Below are 13,466 nucleotides of genomic sequence, written 5' to 3'. Positions count from 1 at the left end.
AGTGCAGAACCTGATAATGATAATGACGAAGAATATGATGAGGAGTATGAAAATGATGGAGAATACATCTATGATGCAAAAGACGAATATGAGGATTCAGAAGAATATGAGGAGGATGAAATGCTACTGGGTGATGAAATTCCAGTACATGAGAAAACAGAATTAACACCAACCAATGATGATTTGTCAATTCTGGAAGCTGATGCAACCAGAAACAAACAGACAAATCAAAATTCCAATGAATAAACATAATGATTATTAAAATCAATACTCAAAATATACAACGGAGTCGTATCAGCGACCAGTTGGTAATAAGTTTCACCCAAAAATCCAATGTGTCTTTGCTCCAAGAACTAAATCTATCAGAAGACTTTTCGTTTCAGTTCGATAACAAAGTCATATACTATAATTCAACCTGTTCCAGAACAGCAATAATTGTTGATGATTCTATTCCAGTGTTAGGATCCAAATTAGCAGGTATTACTGTCCAACATGAACTCCAAAAACACATCACGGATGTCTTAATTGAATTAGAAAATAACCAAGCACTCTGGATTATAAACTTGTATAATCCAAATCAATACCAAAAGCAAAATCAGATCCATGATCAGCTCAAACTCAGTTTACTTGCCCAACATCAGAATCTTCAAACTAGATTCCCAGGAAAGACAATCAACATCATGTTAGCTGGTGATTTTAATAATTTTATTGATCGTTCGGACTCCCTAAATTATAGAAGCCGTGAAGACTCAGTTGCTGAATCCTTAACTAATCTCATTACTTTGTTGAACTTGAACGACTCATTCAATTCAATCAAACATAACATCAAGAAAACATTCACTAATAAAGCATCAGAATTAGGGAAAAGCCGGAGATTGGATAGGTTCTATATCACTGGGAGCTTCTTAAAAAACAAAGAAAACAAATGGAATATGACACAAACAAATCATTTTGGGAAAAGATCCACACATGATTCAGTTACAGTGGAGTTGACTTTAACTTCATCCAAGGCTTACTATAATATGAAGAGATATAGATTGACCGACAGAATCATTAATGTTCTCAGGCACCAATCTATAAATGAAGATATCCAAGGAACCGATGAATTAATAATTGATATTAAATGCAAAGCAGAAAAACTCAAACACATGTTGAAAAAAGTGAAAGTGCCTGAACTTGATAAAATGACGGAATATTATCAACATATTAACCAAGTTTTCCACCAATATCAAGAACAACGCCCAATAAAACAGCTAAAAGATGTAGAAGGGACACTAGTTCAATCTCATGAAGAGATAATGAAAATAGCAACTGAATATTATATGGACTTGTTTGATGGAACCAGAGGAACAAAGGACACAAAAAAAATACATAAATATCTTCAGGACGTGATTCCAACCCAAGGAATATCTCCTGAAGAGAAGAGAAAAATGGATTCCTCCATAACAATGGAAGAACTCAAACTGGCAATTGATTCGGCAAATTTGAAGTCCACACCGGGCATAGATGGAATCCCATACAAATTTTATAAGGAATTATTTCCCCAAATCAAACACATCCTTCTTCAAGAATTTAACCACATTCTAACTGAAGGAAATTTACCATTCCACTACCGAACTATACTCTTTAACATCATACCAAAGCCTGGAAAGTCAAAAGAAAACATTGGAAACTATAGGCCGATAGCCCTTATCAACACTAATCTTCGATTATTATCCACAATAATTAATAATAGGTTGTTGAAGCACTTGCCTGATATCATAGGGGAAGATCAAGCTGGTTTTATTCCAGGCCGGTCATCGTTCTCCAACATCACCATTTTCAGAGAAATGTTAGATAGTCTAATTCATCCAAAAGATAAAACGCATATAATACCAAATCCACAAAAGCTGATACTAATTGTGGATTTGGAGAAAGCGTTCGACAGGATATCTCACGAATATATGGAACAACTATTGTCCCATTTAAATTTTGGAAAAAAATTAGCCAAGTTAATCATCAACATCCTCAAGCAGACAACGGGATCCTTATACATCAACAACATGACCGGCCCATTATTCAATTTAAAAAATGGTACCCTCCAAGGTAATCCGTTTTCCCCTTCATTATTTGCATTAGCAGTAGAACCTTTACTACGATCTATCAAACAGAATACCAGAGGCCATAGTTACCAAGGAGATTTGATACCTGAAGCATATAGCAGTCAACATTATCTTGCTTTTGCTGATGATATCACAGTTTTCCTCAAAGATAAAAGAGATTATTCCAAAACAATGAAATGTATTAGACTATTTGAAAAATTCAGTGGCAGCAAACTCAATGAAAAGAAATCCCAACTAATCATACCAACTGATAATTATCCATTTTTGACACCATTCCCATTTGAGATTGCTGATGAAAACTTTCAATTGACATATTTGGGGATAACTATTGGACCATCAGTGACATTTTGGCCGGAAACATTGCAGCGTGACCTCCATATCAAGTACAAGTTATCAAACATGACCAGCTTGCTGATTCAATCAAAAATAGAAGCATTCAACACATATATTGCATCCAAGTTCTATTACAAAGAACTACACCAACCTTTGTTACCCAATCAGTTGAATCAAATTGACACATCGATTAAGTTATTGGTCAAGCAAGATACACCTATTTCTTTGGATACACTCAAGACACACAACAACAAAGGCGGTTTCTCAATGATTGATTTAAAGTCTCAACTCCAACACCGAAGAGCCAAAATTTTCCAGGATTTGTTTTTGGATAGTCACACTAAATATAACCAGATATTACGTTTCAAAATTCAATCAAGTATCAACAACATCATTCAAAAAACATCACCAACAAAATCACCAAAGGATGACTATATCAAAACTCATTATTGGTGGGTGGTATTACTTGAACTAGCGGATGACATTGAGAATACCAATGATTCAATTTCCTTAGAAGTTATGAATAGCAGCACATTCTCAGATGCTGAAAGGACAGCGTACTGGGATTTCAGAAAAGTTCTTGGTATAAAGAAACGTACAATCAGGTTGAAGCCAATGAAGATTGGAATTGAAGATTTGAAAAATTCAATTGAAAAAGGGATTCCTGAAAAATATCAACACATTCCAATTAGAATTAAGGATTTTGACCATACTAAAGGAAGTAAAAAACAACGGGAAAAACAAGATGTGAACAAGATGTCAAAAACACTCATGGATATTACTGGGGTGAATCAGAAACAAGTTGATAACTTTTGGCATAACCTCAAAAAATTCAACCAACATTTCCCGGGGAAATATCAAAATATTCACATCTTTCATTTGGGCATTGAAAATCACAATTATGTAAATAATCATTGTGACTATTGCAGCAAAAAATTAACCAGATATGATGAACCCCAATATGCCCCAAAGGAAATCCAATTTGAAATCATGAAGCACCATCTTATTGAATGTCCATTGGCCCAGAAACTTTGGAAAAAAATTGACTTGAATATCCCATTAACCTGGCAAACAATCATTACCCCTGCCACCAACATGAACGAAACCAGAACGATCGATAGATATCTAGGTTTCCAACGAAAATTATCAAGATTGAAATCCAAAAGGCATTTCAATTGTCATATGGCCGTTGATTCAATGATCTTCTTGCTTGAAAGCAATATCTTTTAAGCGGAGAAGAAAAAATAGGTGGGGAAAAACAAGAAAATAAAATCAAAAAAAAAAATAAAATCAAAAAAAAAACAACAATTAAAAACCTTAAAAACGCATAAAAACATTTTTTCTCAATAATAGGGTTTTTCACCATTAATGGTTTTCCCTTAACACTTTAATTTTCAAACTACATTAGATAGTTTATGAGATATATAGTTATATAATTAATTAATATATTGAATTTTGTCTTTAAAAAAAAAAAAGATTCAAATTAGGTGATCACAAAGATGATCCTTTTCTAAACTAAATAAAGGTGAAAATGAGAGGAATGTTGAATCCTTAAATAAATAAAATGGTTAAAACTAATAATGGGGTGTTGGACCCGTTCTGGGAATAAAAGGCTAAACATAAGGCGATGCGACAAGGATAAGAGATAAGCGGTATCACCTTATGTCCCACCCCTCATCCCTTATCCTTGTCGCATCGCCTTATGTTTAGCCTTTTATTCCCAGAACGGGTCCAACACCCCATTATTAGTTTTAACCATTTTATTTATTTAAGGATTCAACATTCCTTTAGTTTTGACCTTGATTTAGTTTAGAAAGAACAAGTCTCTTTGGATATAAAATACTGCCTGTCCACTTGATTCCAGAATCTAGTGTGCCCTTGCACACTGATTGTAACATTTGGTAGCACCACTAGGTTTAAGGACACCTCATTCTTGGTGCTCCGCGAAGCCTAGTTGGTTAACTCGGGATCCTAAGTGGAGTATGGCAGAAGAGCTTCCGGTGAATTATTGAAGTCGACGTGTGCTATCACAAGTTGACATGGAGTTATTGCTACGTTTCACCGTGGGGTTAGTTGCTTACTCGACCGAATAATGGAAGTTTTACGAACTATCAATGTTGCACAAACATGCTAAACGGGACAAAGCAATACTCTTCCGAGAATAGTCGTTCTGTGAATGGTCAGAAATAATAAGGTTTATTTACGAAACGACCTGAAGAGCGAACTAGGAGAACCCTTGAGTGGTCCACCATGTTCGGAATGTCCAAGGTGTCGTGAAAGTGATGTGCTGGAATCCATCATAAGGTTCAGGAGCTGACAATACCAAACCAGAGACAGGCGCACGGTTGCAGTGGCATTGGTGTATAATGCTGTTCCTGGAGAAGACGTGGGTACAGTTTCAAAGAGATCAAGCTTAAGCTTGGCTGCATTATGCTAGCGAAAGTCATGGAAGCGAAGCTATGTTGAGTTGACAATCCAAAGTCATACATTGGGTTTTGTACAGATGGCTCAACGGTTAACACGGGTATCAATGTGTTGAATAGATCCTGGGTTCGAGTCTCGGATAAGACGGTTTATTTACCATGGCTGAGCAATATATAATCTGCATGTGATTATGACTCAGCCTAATAATTAGTCATTGTGCATATGATTAATCATCTAGAATGTTCTAGATGGATGTATGATTACAAATCATATATATTGGTCTTATTATAAATATGGGGCCTCTCCCCATAGTTTGAGTTTATATTTTGTTATTTAAATAGTTAGTTAGTTAAGAAGAATAAGAATAATAACAAGGATAGTTTGATAGTATTTGTTATTGGTAATGACTACTGTAACTAGGGTTACAAAACTTCAACAGGTTATGAGTTCAAATGCTCTTACTTCGTTTGCTGCTGATGAAAAGTTGAAAGGTTCATCAAACTTCTATGATTGGTTTACATTGATCAGTGTCAAGATGAAGATGAAAGGTCTTGGGTTATATGCTTATTTGATCAATGGGGAAACTGGAACTGATGGTCTGGAAGACCTCAACGAAGTTGCGCAATTGGTTGCTGCTATGGATGAAATTATTTCTACAGTTGTTTTCAATAGTATCACAGGCGCTGCGTTAACTAAGGCCTCGGAATTCGATGGTACCGGCAGAAACTTGTTTATGTTTCTCAAGGAGGCCTATGGTACTTTGACTGTTACCAATGCTGTGGGAATTATTTGTGATTTAATGGACAACAAATGGTTGAAAACTAAAGAAGGAAAAGTGGAACACTTTATTGACTCTTTTAATCATTTTAAAAACACGGTTGGTAAGATGGACGGAACCACGGTCCTTTGTGCGTTATTTTTGGGCTTAGGTCAAAAGGCTGGATTTGGTAACAGCCTTTCTAGAGAAGTCATGACTGCGTATGAATCTAGAAACGGCAGAACAGTTGGTAATGTTGATCTCGGTCTTGTTCAAGATTTAACAAGAGAGATTATTGGAGATAAATCTATTGGGTCTGCTAATGTTGATAACACTGAGCCGGTGTTTGCAGTTAAGAAACAATATAGATGTTTCAATTGTGGAAAGCCTGGTCATTTTAAAAGAGACTGCAAATCACCAAAGGCACAAAAGTTGATTGGAGATGGTAGAAACCCATCACCATCGTGGTATGCATTTATGGGAATGCATGGTAACAACTCCAGGGTGTATTTTGATTCAGGTGCCTCGCAACATATCTTAAACAATAAGAGCTTGTTCAAGACGATCAGACCGTTTGGAGGAGAGATCTCCGGGATTGATGGCGGTGGTGTTGCTGTTGCAGGTATTGGGTCTGCGGAGTTCAAATTACGTGATAATACCAATATTGAAATCAAAGATGCTTATTATGTTCCAGACTCAAAAGCCAACTTGATTTCAGTTTCCAAGGCTACTCTGAATGGTGCGAAATTATTGTTTGAAGGAAACAAAGTGAAAATGTATCCGGAAATGAAGGTTATTGGTACCAAGGATCCTCTGATGAATGGGCTTTACAGATTATCTACTGATGCTAATGGTGTTGCTTTTAACAGTATTGATAAGGGTGGTCTCTGGCACCAAAGACTCGGACACCCAAGTGCTAATATTTTACAGAAAGCTAACAAAATGTTTAAGCTTGTTAAAGGGAAAATCTTGGGTGACAATGCTGTTATTCGATGCGACTGTTGCCTTGCTGCTAAAGGAACAGTCCAAAAAACCAAAGTTGGGTCAAGGTTCTAAACCTAAGAGACCATTGGAATTGTTGCATATGGATGTTTGTGGTCCTTTTAGCTATGGCTCGATTGATTCGAGTGCCTACTTTCTTACGATAGTAGATGGATATGCCAAGTATGTGGAAACTCGATGCTTAACTCAAAAGTCCGAGTGCACGGCTCAGATTATTGACTTCATAAACTACTCTGAGACAATGTTCAAGTCACAAGGAAAAGACTTTAGAGTTGGAACCATAAGAACTGATAATGGTGGAGAATTCATTACAGGCCAATTGCACGCGTTCTTGCGACGAAAAGGAATTGCTCATGAGTTGACGGTGCCACACCATAGTTATCAGAATGGTGTTGCTGAAAGAATGAATCGGACCATTCAAGATAAAACAAGATCTTTGATGATTGGGGCATCCATGCCTGCGCAATTTTGGCCAGCTGCTTATTTGACCAACAGAACACCATCCCGAGTGATTGGTTTTCAGACTCCGTATCGTCGTTGGTTTGGTTATAATCCAGGACTTGATCATCTTCGTTGTTTTGGTTGTATTGGATATGTTGTTGTTCCCCATAAATTGAGATATGGGAAACTTGGTGCTACTTCGAAAATGTGTGTTATGCTTGGGTATGATAGAAATCGGTGTGCTTATAGGATGTTTGATCCCGAAGCAAATAGAGTTGTTACGGCTGCCCAAGTGAACTTCGATGAGTCAAGATATTATTTTCAAGATGGAAAGAAGTCCTCCACTGCTGCACCAGAAGAAAGGATTGGAATTTCTGGCGGAGGAGGGGGAGGTATCATTGGTGGAATATCTGCTGCTCCAATTATTATGAATGATGATTTGGTTGATGTTGATGTTGGTAGTAGAAATGGCTCTGCATACCATGATGATGAAACTACGTCCCAAATCTCAGTTGATGATGCAAGCATGGTATCTGAAAGTGATGCACCTGATAAAGACATTGAAATGTCCATTGTGGAAACCAAGGAGTATGGGGACGGAGAATTGATTCCCTCAAAAGTTTATGATGATGCTTTTCAGTTGGTTACTGCTACGAAAAGAAAAAGATCATCAGGTTCTAGAGTCAAGGAAACCAGGGGTATAATTAAGAGAAACCCATTTGGTATTTTGGCTGAAATAGAAGAACAGCTGACACATTCAGCTCAGATTCAGAGAGGGAAAGTGTTACTGAGAAACCACAAAGAAAGAAGTTCAGGAATACAAGAAATTCAGAAGAGTTGACTTCGTTTGTTCCAAATGGCAGTAGCAATGATGACTTGGTGGTTTCGAAAATTGAGCCTCATATTGAAGAGCCAAGTGATTGTGATGAAGAATCAGAACTGAATGATGATACCAAAAGCAAGTTGTTAGAATACAAACCTGTGAATTACGTTGCTACATGCTTCATGGCTGGTGAAGCTGACGCTATATCTGGAGGAACTGATGTTCCTGGAAACTACAAGGAAGCTATGAAGAGCGATGAAAGAGTGGAATGGAAGCGCGCTTGTGACGAAGAAATAGCTGCTCACAAGGAGAATTCCACTTATGAATTGGTCAAGTTGCCGAAAGGAAGAAAGCCAATTACATGTCGTTGGGTCTTTGCAAAGAAAGATAACGGAGTCTTCAAGGGAAGACTTGTTGCTCGAGGATTCACACAGGTGAAGGGTATTGACTACAATGAGACATTCTCACCTGTGGTGCGTTATGAATCTATCAGGTTGATGTTGAGTATCGCTGCCAAGAATGGAATGGCAGTTCATCAGATGGATGTTAAAACTGCGTTCCTCAATGGTTTCCTTCAAGAAGAATTATACATGACTCAGCCAGAAGGGTATGTGGTTAAGGGAAAAGAAACCAGCGTCTTGAGGTTGAAGAAAAGCTTGTATGGATTAAAACAAGCCCCGTTAGTGTGGAATGAAAGAATCCACAGTGTATTGTCGTCGCTTGGTTTTGTTAGAAACGGTGCTGAATATTGTTTGTACTCAAGAAAGTCTGAAAAGTCATTTGTGATGGTTGCCCTCTATGTTGACGACTTATTGATAGCTGGTACCTCAGATTTTGCTATTGGAAAAGTCAAATCTGAATTGATGAATGTTTTCAAGATGAAAGACTTGGGAGTTGTCAAGAAATTTTTAGGCATGAATATTTCTCAAGATGGCGGTGGTATCAACATGAGTTTGAAGGACTACATTGGTTCCATGTTGAAGGAATTTGGAATGGAGAATTGCAACCACGATAAGACGCCTACAATTTCTGGCCAAGAACTTACGTTGGTGGATGCCAATGCTGAAACATGTGATGCTACAGCCTATAGATCTTTAGTTGGAAAATTGTTGTTTGCTGCCAATACTGTTAGGAGCGATATTAGTTATATCGTCGGTGTTTTATCAAGATATCTCAAGGAGCCAAAGGAGGTCCATTACAAGGCAGCTAAAAGAGTGTTGAGATATTTGAAAGGTACGAAAGAATTAGGTATAAGATATGAGGCTGGAGATAAAGGAGATGGTGAACTAGTTGGATATTGTGATGCTGACTGGGCTGGAGATAAGTCAGACAGAAAGTCTACTACTGGGTTTGTGTTCAAATATGCCAATGGTGCAATAACATGGAGGTCCAAGAAACAAGCAACGGTTGCTCTTTCTACAGCTGAAGCAGAATATATGTCTCTTAGCGAAGGTGTGAAAGAGGCATTGTGGTTGAAACAGGTCTTTGAGGAGTTTGGCCTTAACACTGGTGCAGTGAAGATTTATGATGATAACCAGGGGTGTATTGAAATGGCCAAACATCCAGCTTTCCATCACCGTACCAAACATATTGATATCAGGACTCATTTCATCAGGGATCACATTGGATCTGGGACAATTGATTTGCAATACCTTAATACTGGAATCATGGTTGCTGACATGTTCACTAAAGGTCTTGCTGCTCCTCAATTCATAGAGCTAAGAAAGCTTTGTGGTATGGTGACTTTGAATTGAGAGAGGGTGTTGAGTTGACAATCCAAAGTCATACATTGGGTTTTGTACAGATGGCTCAACGGTTAACACGGGTATCAATGTGTTGAATAGATCCTGGGTTCGAGTCTCGGATAAGACGGTTTATTTACCATGGCTGAGCAATATATAATCTGCATGTGATTATGACTCAGCCTAATAATTAGTCATTGTGCATATGATTAATCATCTAGAATGTTCTAGATGGATGTATGATTACAAATCATATATATTGGTCTTATTATAAATATGGGGCCTCTCCCCATAGTTTGAGTTTATATTTTGTTATTTAAATAGTTAGTTAGTTAAGAAGAATAAGAATAATAACAAGGATAGTTTGATAGTATTTGTTATTGGTAATGACTACTGTAACTAGGGTTACAAAACTTCAACAAGCTACGTGTCAACTCAGTGCAACTGAGTTGAACAATCTGTCACTCACCCTGTTCTCACCACGGCATAATGGATGTACCCACCGTTGTGTTATATGAAGTATCTTTCCGACCATGACTATCTTACTTTGCTAGGTCGGATGCGATAATGTGAATATGATTACAGTTACCTCATATACCTGCAGGACTCTGTCTTGGTTACTTCGTCAGAAAAGACGTCATATGTGTTTGTCTTGATTGTGTTTGTCTTGATTGTGTTGAGATTTAACACCACGCCAGGTGACGCGAATTCCCTGTCTGCTTTACATCGTTATAAGTGAACGATGAAATTATTTTTGTTTGTGACTGCTGTCACCCCAGGCGCTTTGGAAGCCCTGTCTGTTTTACGTCGTCATAAGAGAACGACGTAACTATCTTTGTTTTGTGACGGTTGTCACCCCAGGTGCTGTGGATGCCCTGCTACATTACATCGTTATATGAGAACGTTGTAACTTTTGTTTTGACTTGTCACATGAGGAGCTTTGGTGGCCTTGTGTATTTTAACGGGCAAAAAGAGAACCATTATCTGCCTACTTCGTGACTGGATTTTGTTACCTCAGGTGCCACGGTGGCCCTGCATATTTCACACCGTTGACGAAAACGAGTGTTTGGTTTTATGATCGATTAGGATCACGTTATAGGTGTCAAGATGACCCTGCTTATGGAGTGGTTGAGATCGGAACAAATAGCCACTAACCACTTCCACAAGACGACGATGTGTTGTTTTGTTTATATTGTTTATTTTTGATGTTTATTTTTGTTTTGCTTATTGTTAAGCCACATTTCTGAGTCAGGATCAAGAGCCGACTAGTTATGTTTGGGAAGGATTTTATTCCTCCCCTATAAAATATTGGTGATTATTGAGGAGCCTAGGTCAAGAACCAAATAGTTAGAAAAGGTTACGATCTTAGAATCCTTACGCCGAAGATTGGTTTTTTTTGGTGGTATAGTCATTATTTGTTAATTCCGGTATTCTAGTACTAGAACGGAATTAATACATGGGTGACAACGGAATTGGGAGATAGAAGTCCCAAAGTTGTATCGGTTACGGAAAGCTGGTAACTATGGAGCGATGAGGTAATAACATCGCTTAGAGATTGTTGAATTGAAATTATAGTAGTCACTAAAAGGTGATACGAAGCGATGACGTGGAAAGTCGCTTATTGATTGTTGGATCGAAGGAATGATCCTTACAGATGTATGGAAGATTGGAGAAAGGAAACTTTTACGATGACCAAGGCAACCGGTGCCGAAGCTAGAAAAGTTTAATAAAATTGTGTTGCTCATGTTGCAAAGGAAGTTTCCCTCATATCGATAGTCTTGCTAAATGTTGTTACGAACAATTGATTGAGATAGATGCATCCGTGGAAATTAAACGAGTGATTAAAGCCTTGCCTGTGGGGATACTCGTCTGATAAGTTGGTCTCTAGTGTTCTTGTTATTTGTGCGGTAACGGAGGTCATTGGTTCTGTGGTGTGACAATGATAGTAATAAAACAACGGTTTCGTTACTTCGAAAGGCTACAGTACAACATTACCTTGACACATTTGAGCATTGGGACTTTCAACGCAGAGTATACAGGGAAGAGTTAAGCTGTGGTTGATACGGGTAAGCCCACAAGTTGCGCGAACAATGCCAACCACAGAAGGATGTATCACTGTCAACTATTCGAGAGGACAGATTAGGAGAAAGCTATGTAAATTATCGTTTGCGGCTTGGTTGGCAACCTCCCTTGGGTCATGGGTATTTCGATAATCGAAATAGAGCTCGACCATGGAGAGTCATTACTCGGGTTGCTTGGAATCTCCAAACCGAAGAATGAAGAGTCCTATTTGATTACCATGTTACGGTGAAAAAAAGGATAGCTGGTATCGAATCGGAATGCTAATAATTCCAAAGGGGTAATTGGAATAGCTCCGGAGTTAAGCGAGGATCGCGTATAAAGTGACAAGAAGCTGAGATTAGTAACAGGATTAAGGCAGTGTCATAATCGTTGTCAAAGTTGTATAAGAGGTATACAACCCTAAGGTCGAACAGGGATTGTGCGTGAGCGATGTAATCTATCGTGGAATCGCATTGGAGTGAATAAGGCCAGAAGAGTATGAACTAGGGCATGCTTTTGAACATTTCGACTGAAAGGGATAAGGTTGAGCCAAGAAGCTCTATCGTTGTCAATTGACAAGATAAGGGTTTTTGATGATATATCCAGTTTTGAAAATTAAAGAATTTAAGGCTGAGAAGTGTTAACCATATGCGGTAAATGTACGAATGAAATGAACAAGGTACTTGTTGAGTTGGCAATCCAAAGTTATGTGGTTAGTCATTGTTCATGGAACCTTCTAGAACCCATTGAGATTAATATAAATATGGGCCCTGCCCCCCATAGTCTGAGTTTGTCCTTTATATAATTTAGATAGTTAACAAGTAAAACAAGTATAACAAGGGAATAAATATTATTGAATATTATTGTTATCAATGTCTTTTGTAACTAGAGTTACAAAACTACAACAGGTTATGAGTTCAAATGCTCTCACTTCGTTCGCTGCTGATGAGAAGTTGAAGGGTTCCGGGAACTTTTATGATTGGTTTACTTTGATCAGTGTTAAGATGAAGATGAAAGGTCTTGGTTTACATGCTTACTTGATCAATGGGGAAACCGGAACCGACGGGCTGGAAACTGCTAATGAAGTTGCCCAATTGATTGCTACTATGGATGAGATTATTTCAACAGCCATTTTCAACAGCATCTCAGGCGCTGCTTTGACTAAGGCTTCCGAATTTGATGGTACTGGTAGAAACTTGTTTATGTTTCTCAAGGATGCTTATGGTACATTGACTGTTACAAATGCTGTTGGTATTATCTCAGATTTAATTGACGCTAAGTGGTTGAAATCTAGCAACGGAAACGTTGAGAATTTCATTGATGCCTTCAATCACTTCAAGAATACTGTTGGCAAATTAGACGGAAACACTGTGTTGTGTGCGTTGTTTTTGAGCTTGGGTCAGAAAGCCGGGTTTAATGCAAATCTTTCCAGGGAAGTCATGACTGCGTATGAGTCTAGAAATGGCAGGACTATTGGAAATGTTGATATTGGGCTTGTCCAAGATTTGACAAGAGAAATCATTGGAGATAAATCGGTTGGTTCCACCAGTGTTGAGGGTTTGGAACCTGTGTTTGCTTTTAAGAAACAGTACAAGTGCTTCAATTGTGGAAAACCCGGTCATTTCAAGAAGGATTGCAAGGCTCCTAGAAAGGAGAGAATGGGTGGTGATCTGAAGAATCCATCACCATCTTGGTATGCATTTATGGGAATGCATGGTAGGGCCTCCAGAGTGTACTTTGACTCTGGTGCCTCGCAACATATTTTGAATGACAGAAAGATG

Source organism: Saccharomycopsis crataegensis, assembly GCF_037102585.1.
Source record: "Saccharomycopsis crataegensis DNA, jcf7180000000090, whole genome shotgun sequence".
In the NCBI taxonomy this organism is placed as follows: Eukaryota; Fungi; Ascomycota; class Saccharomycetes; order Ascoideales; family Saccharomycopsidaceae; genus Saccharomycopsis; species Saccharomycopsis crataegensis.
The sequence above is the reverse complement of the archived record's forward strand: the minus strand, read 5'-3'. Positions refer to the sequence as shown.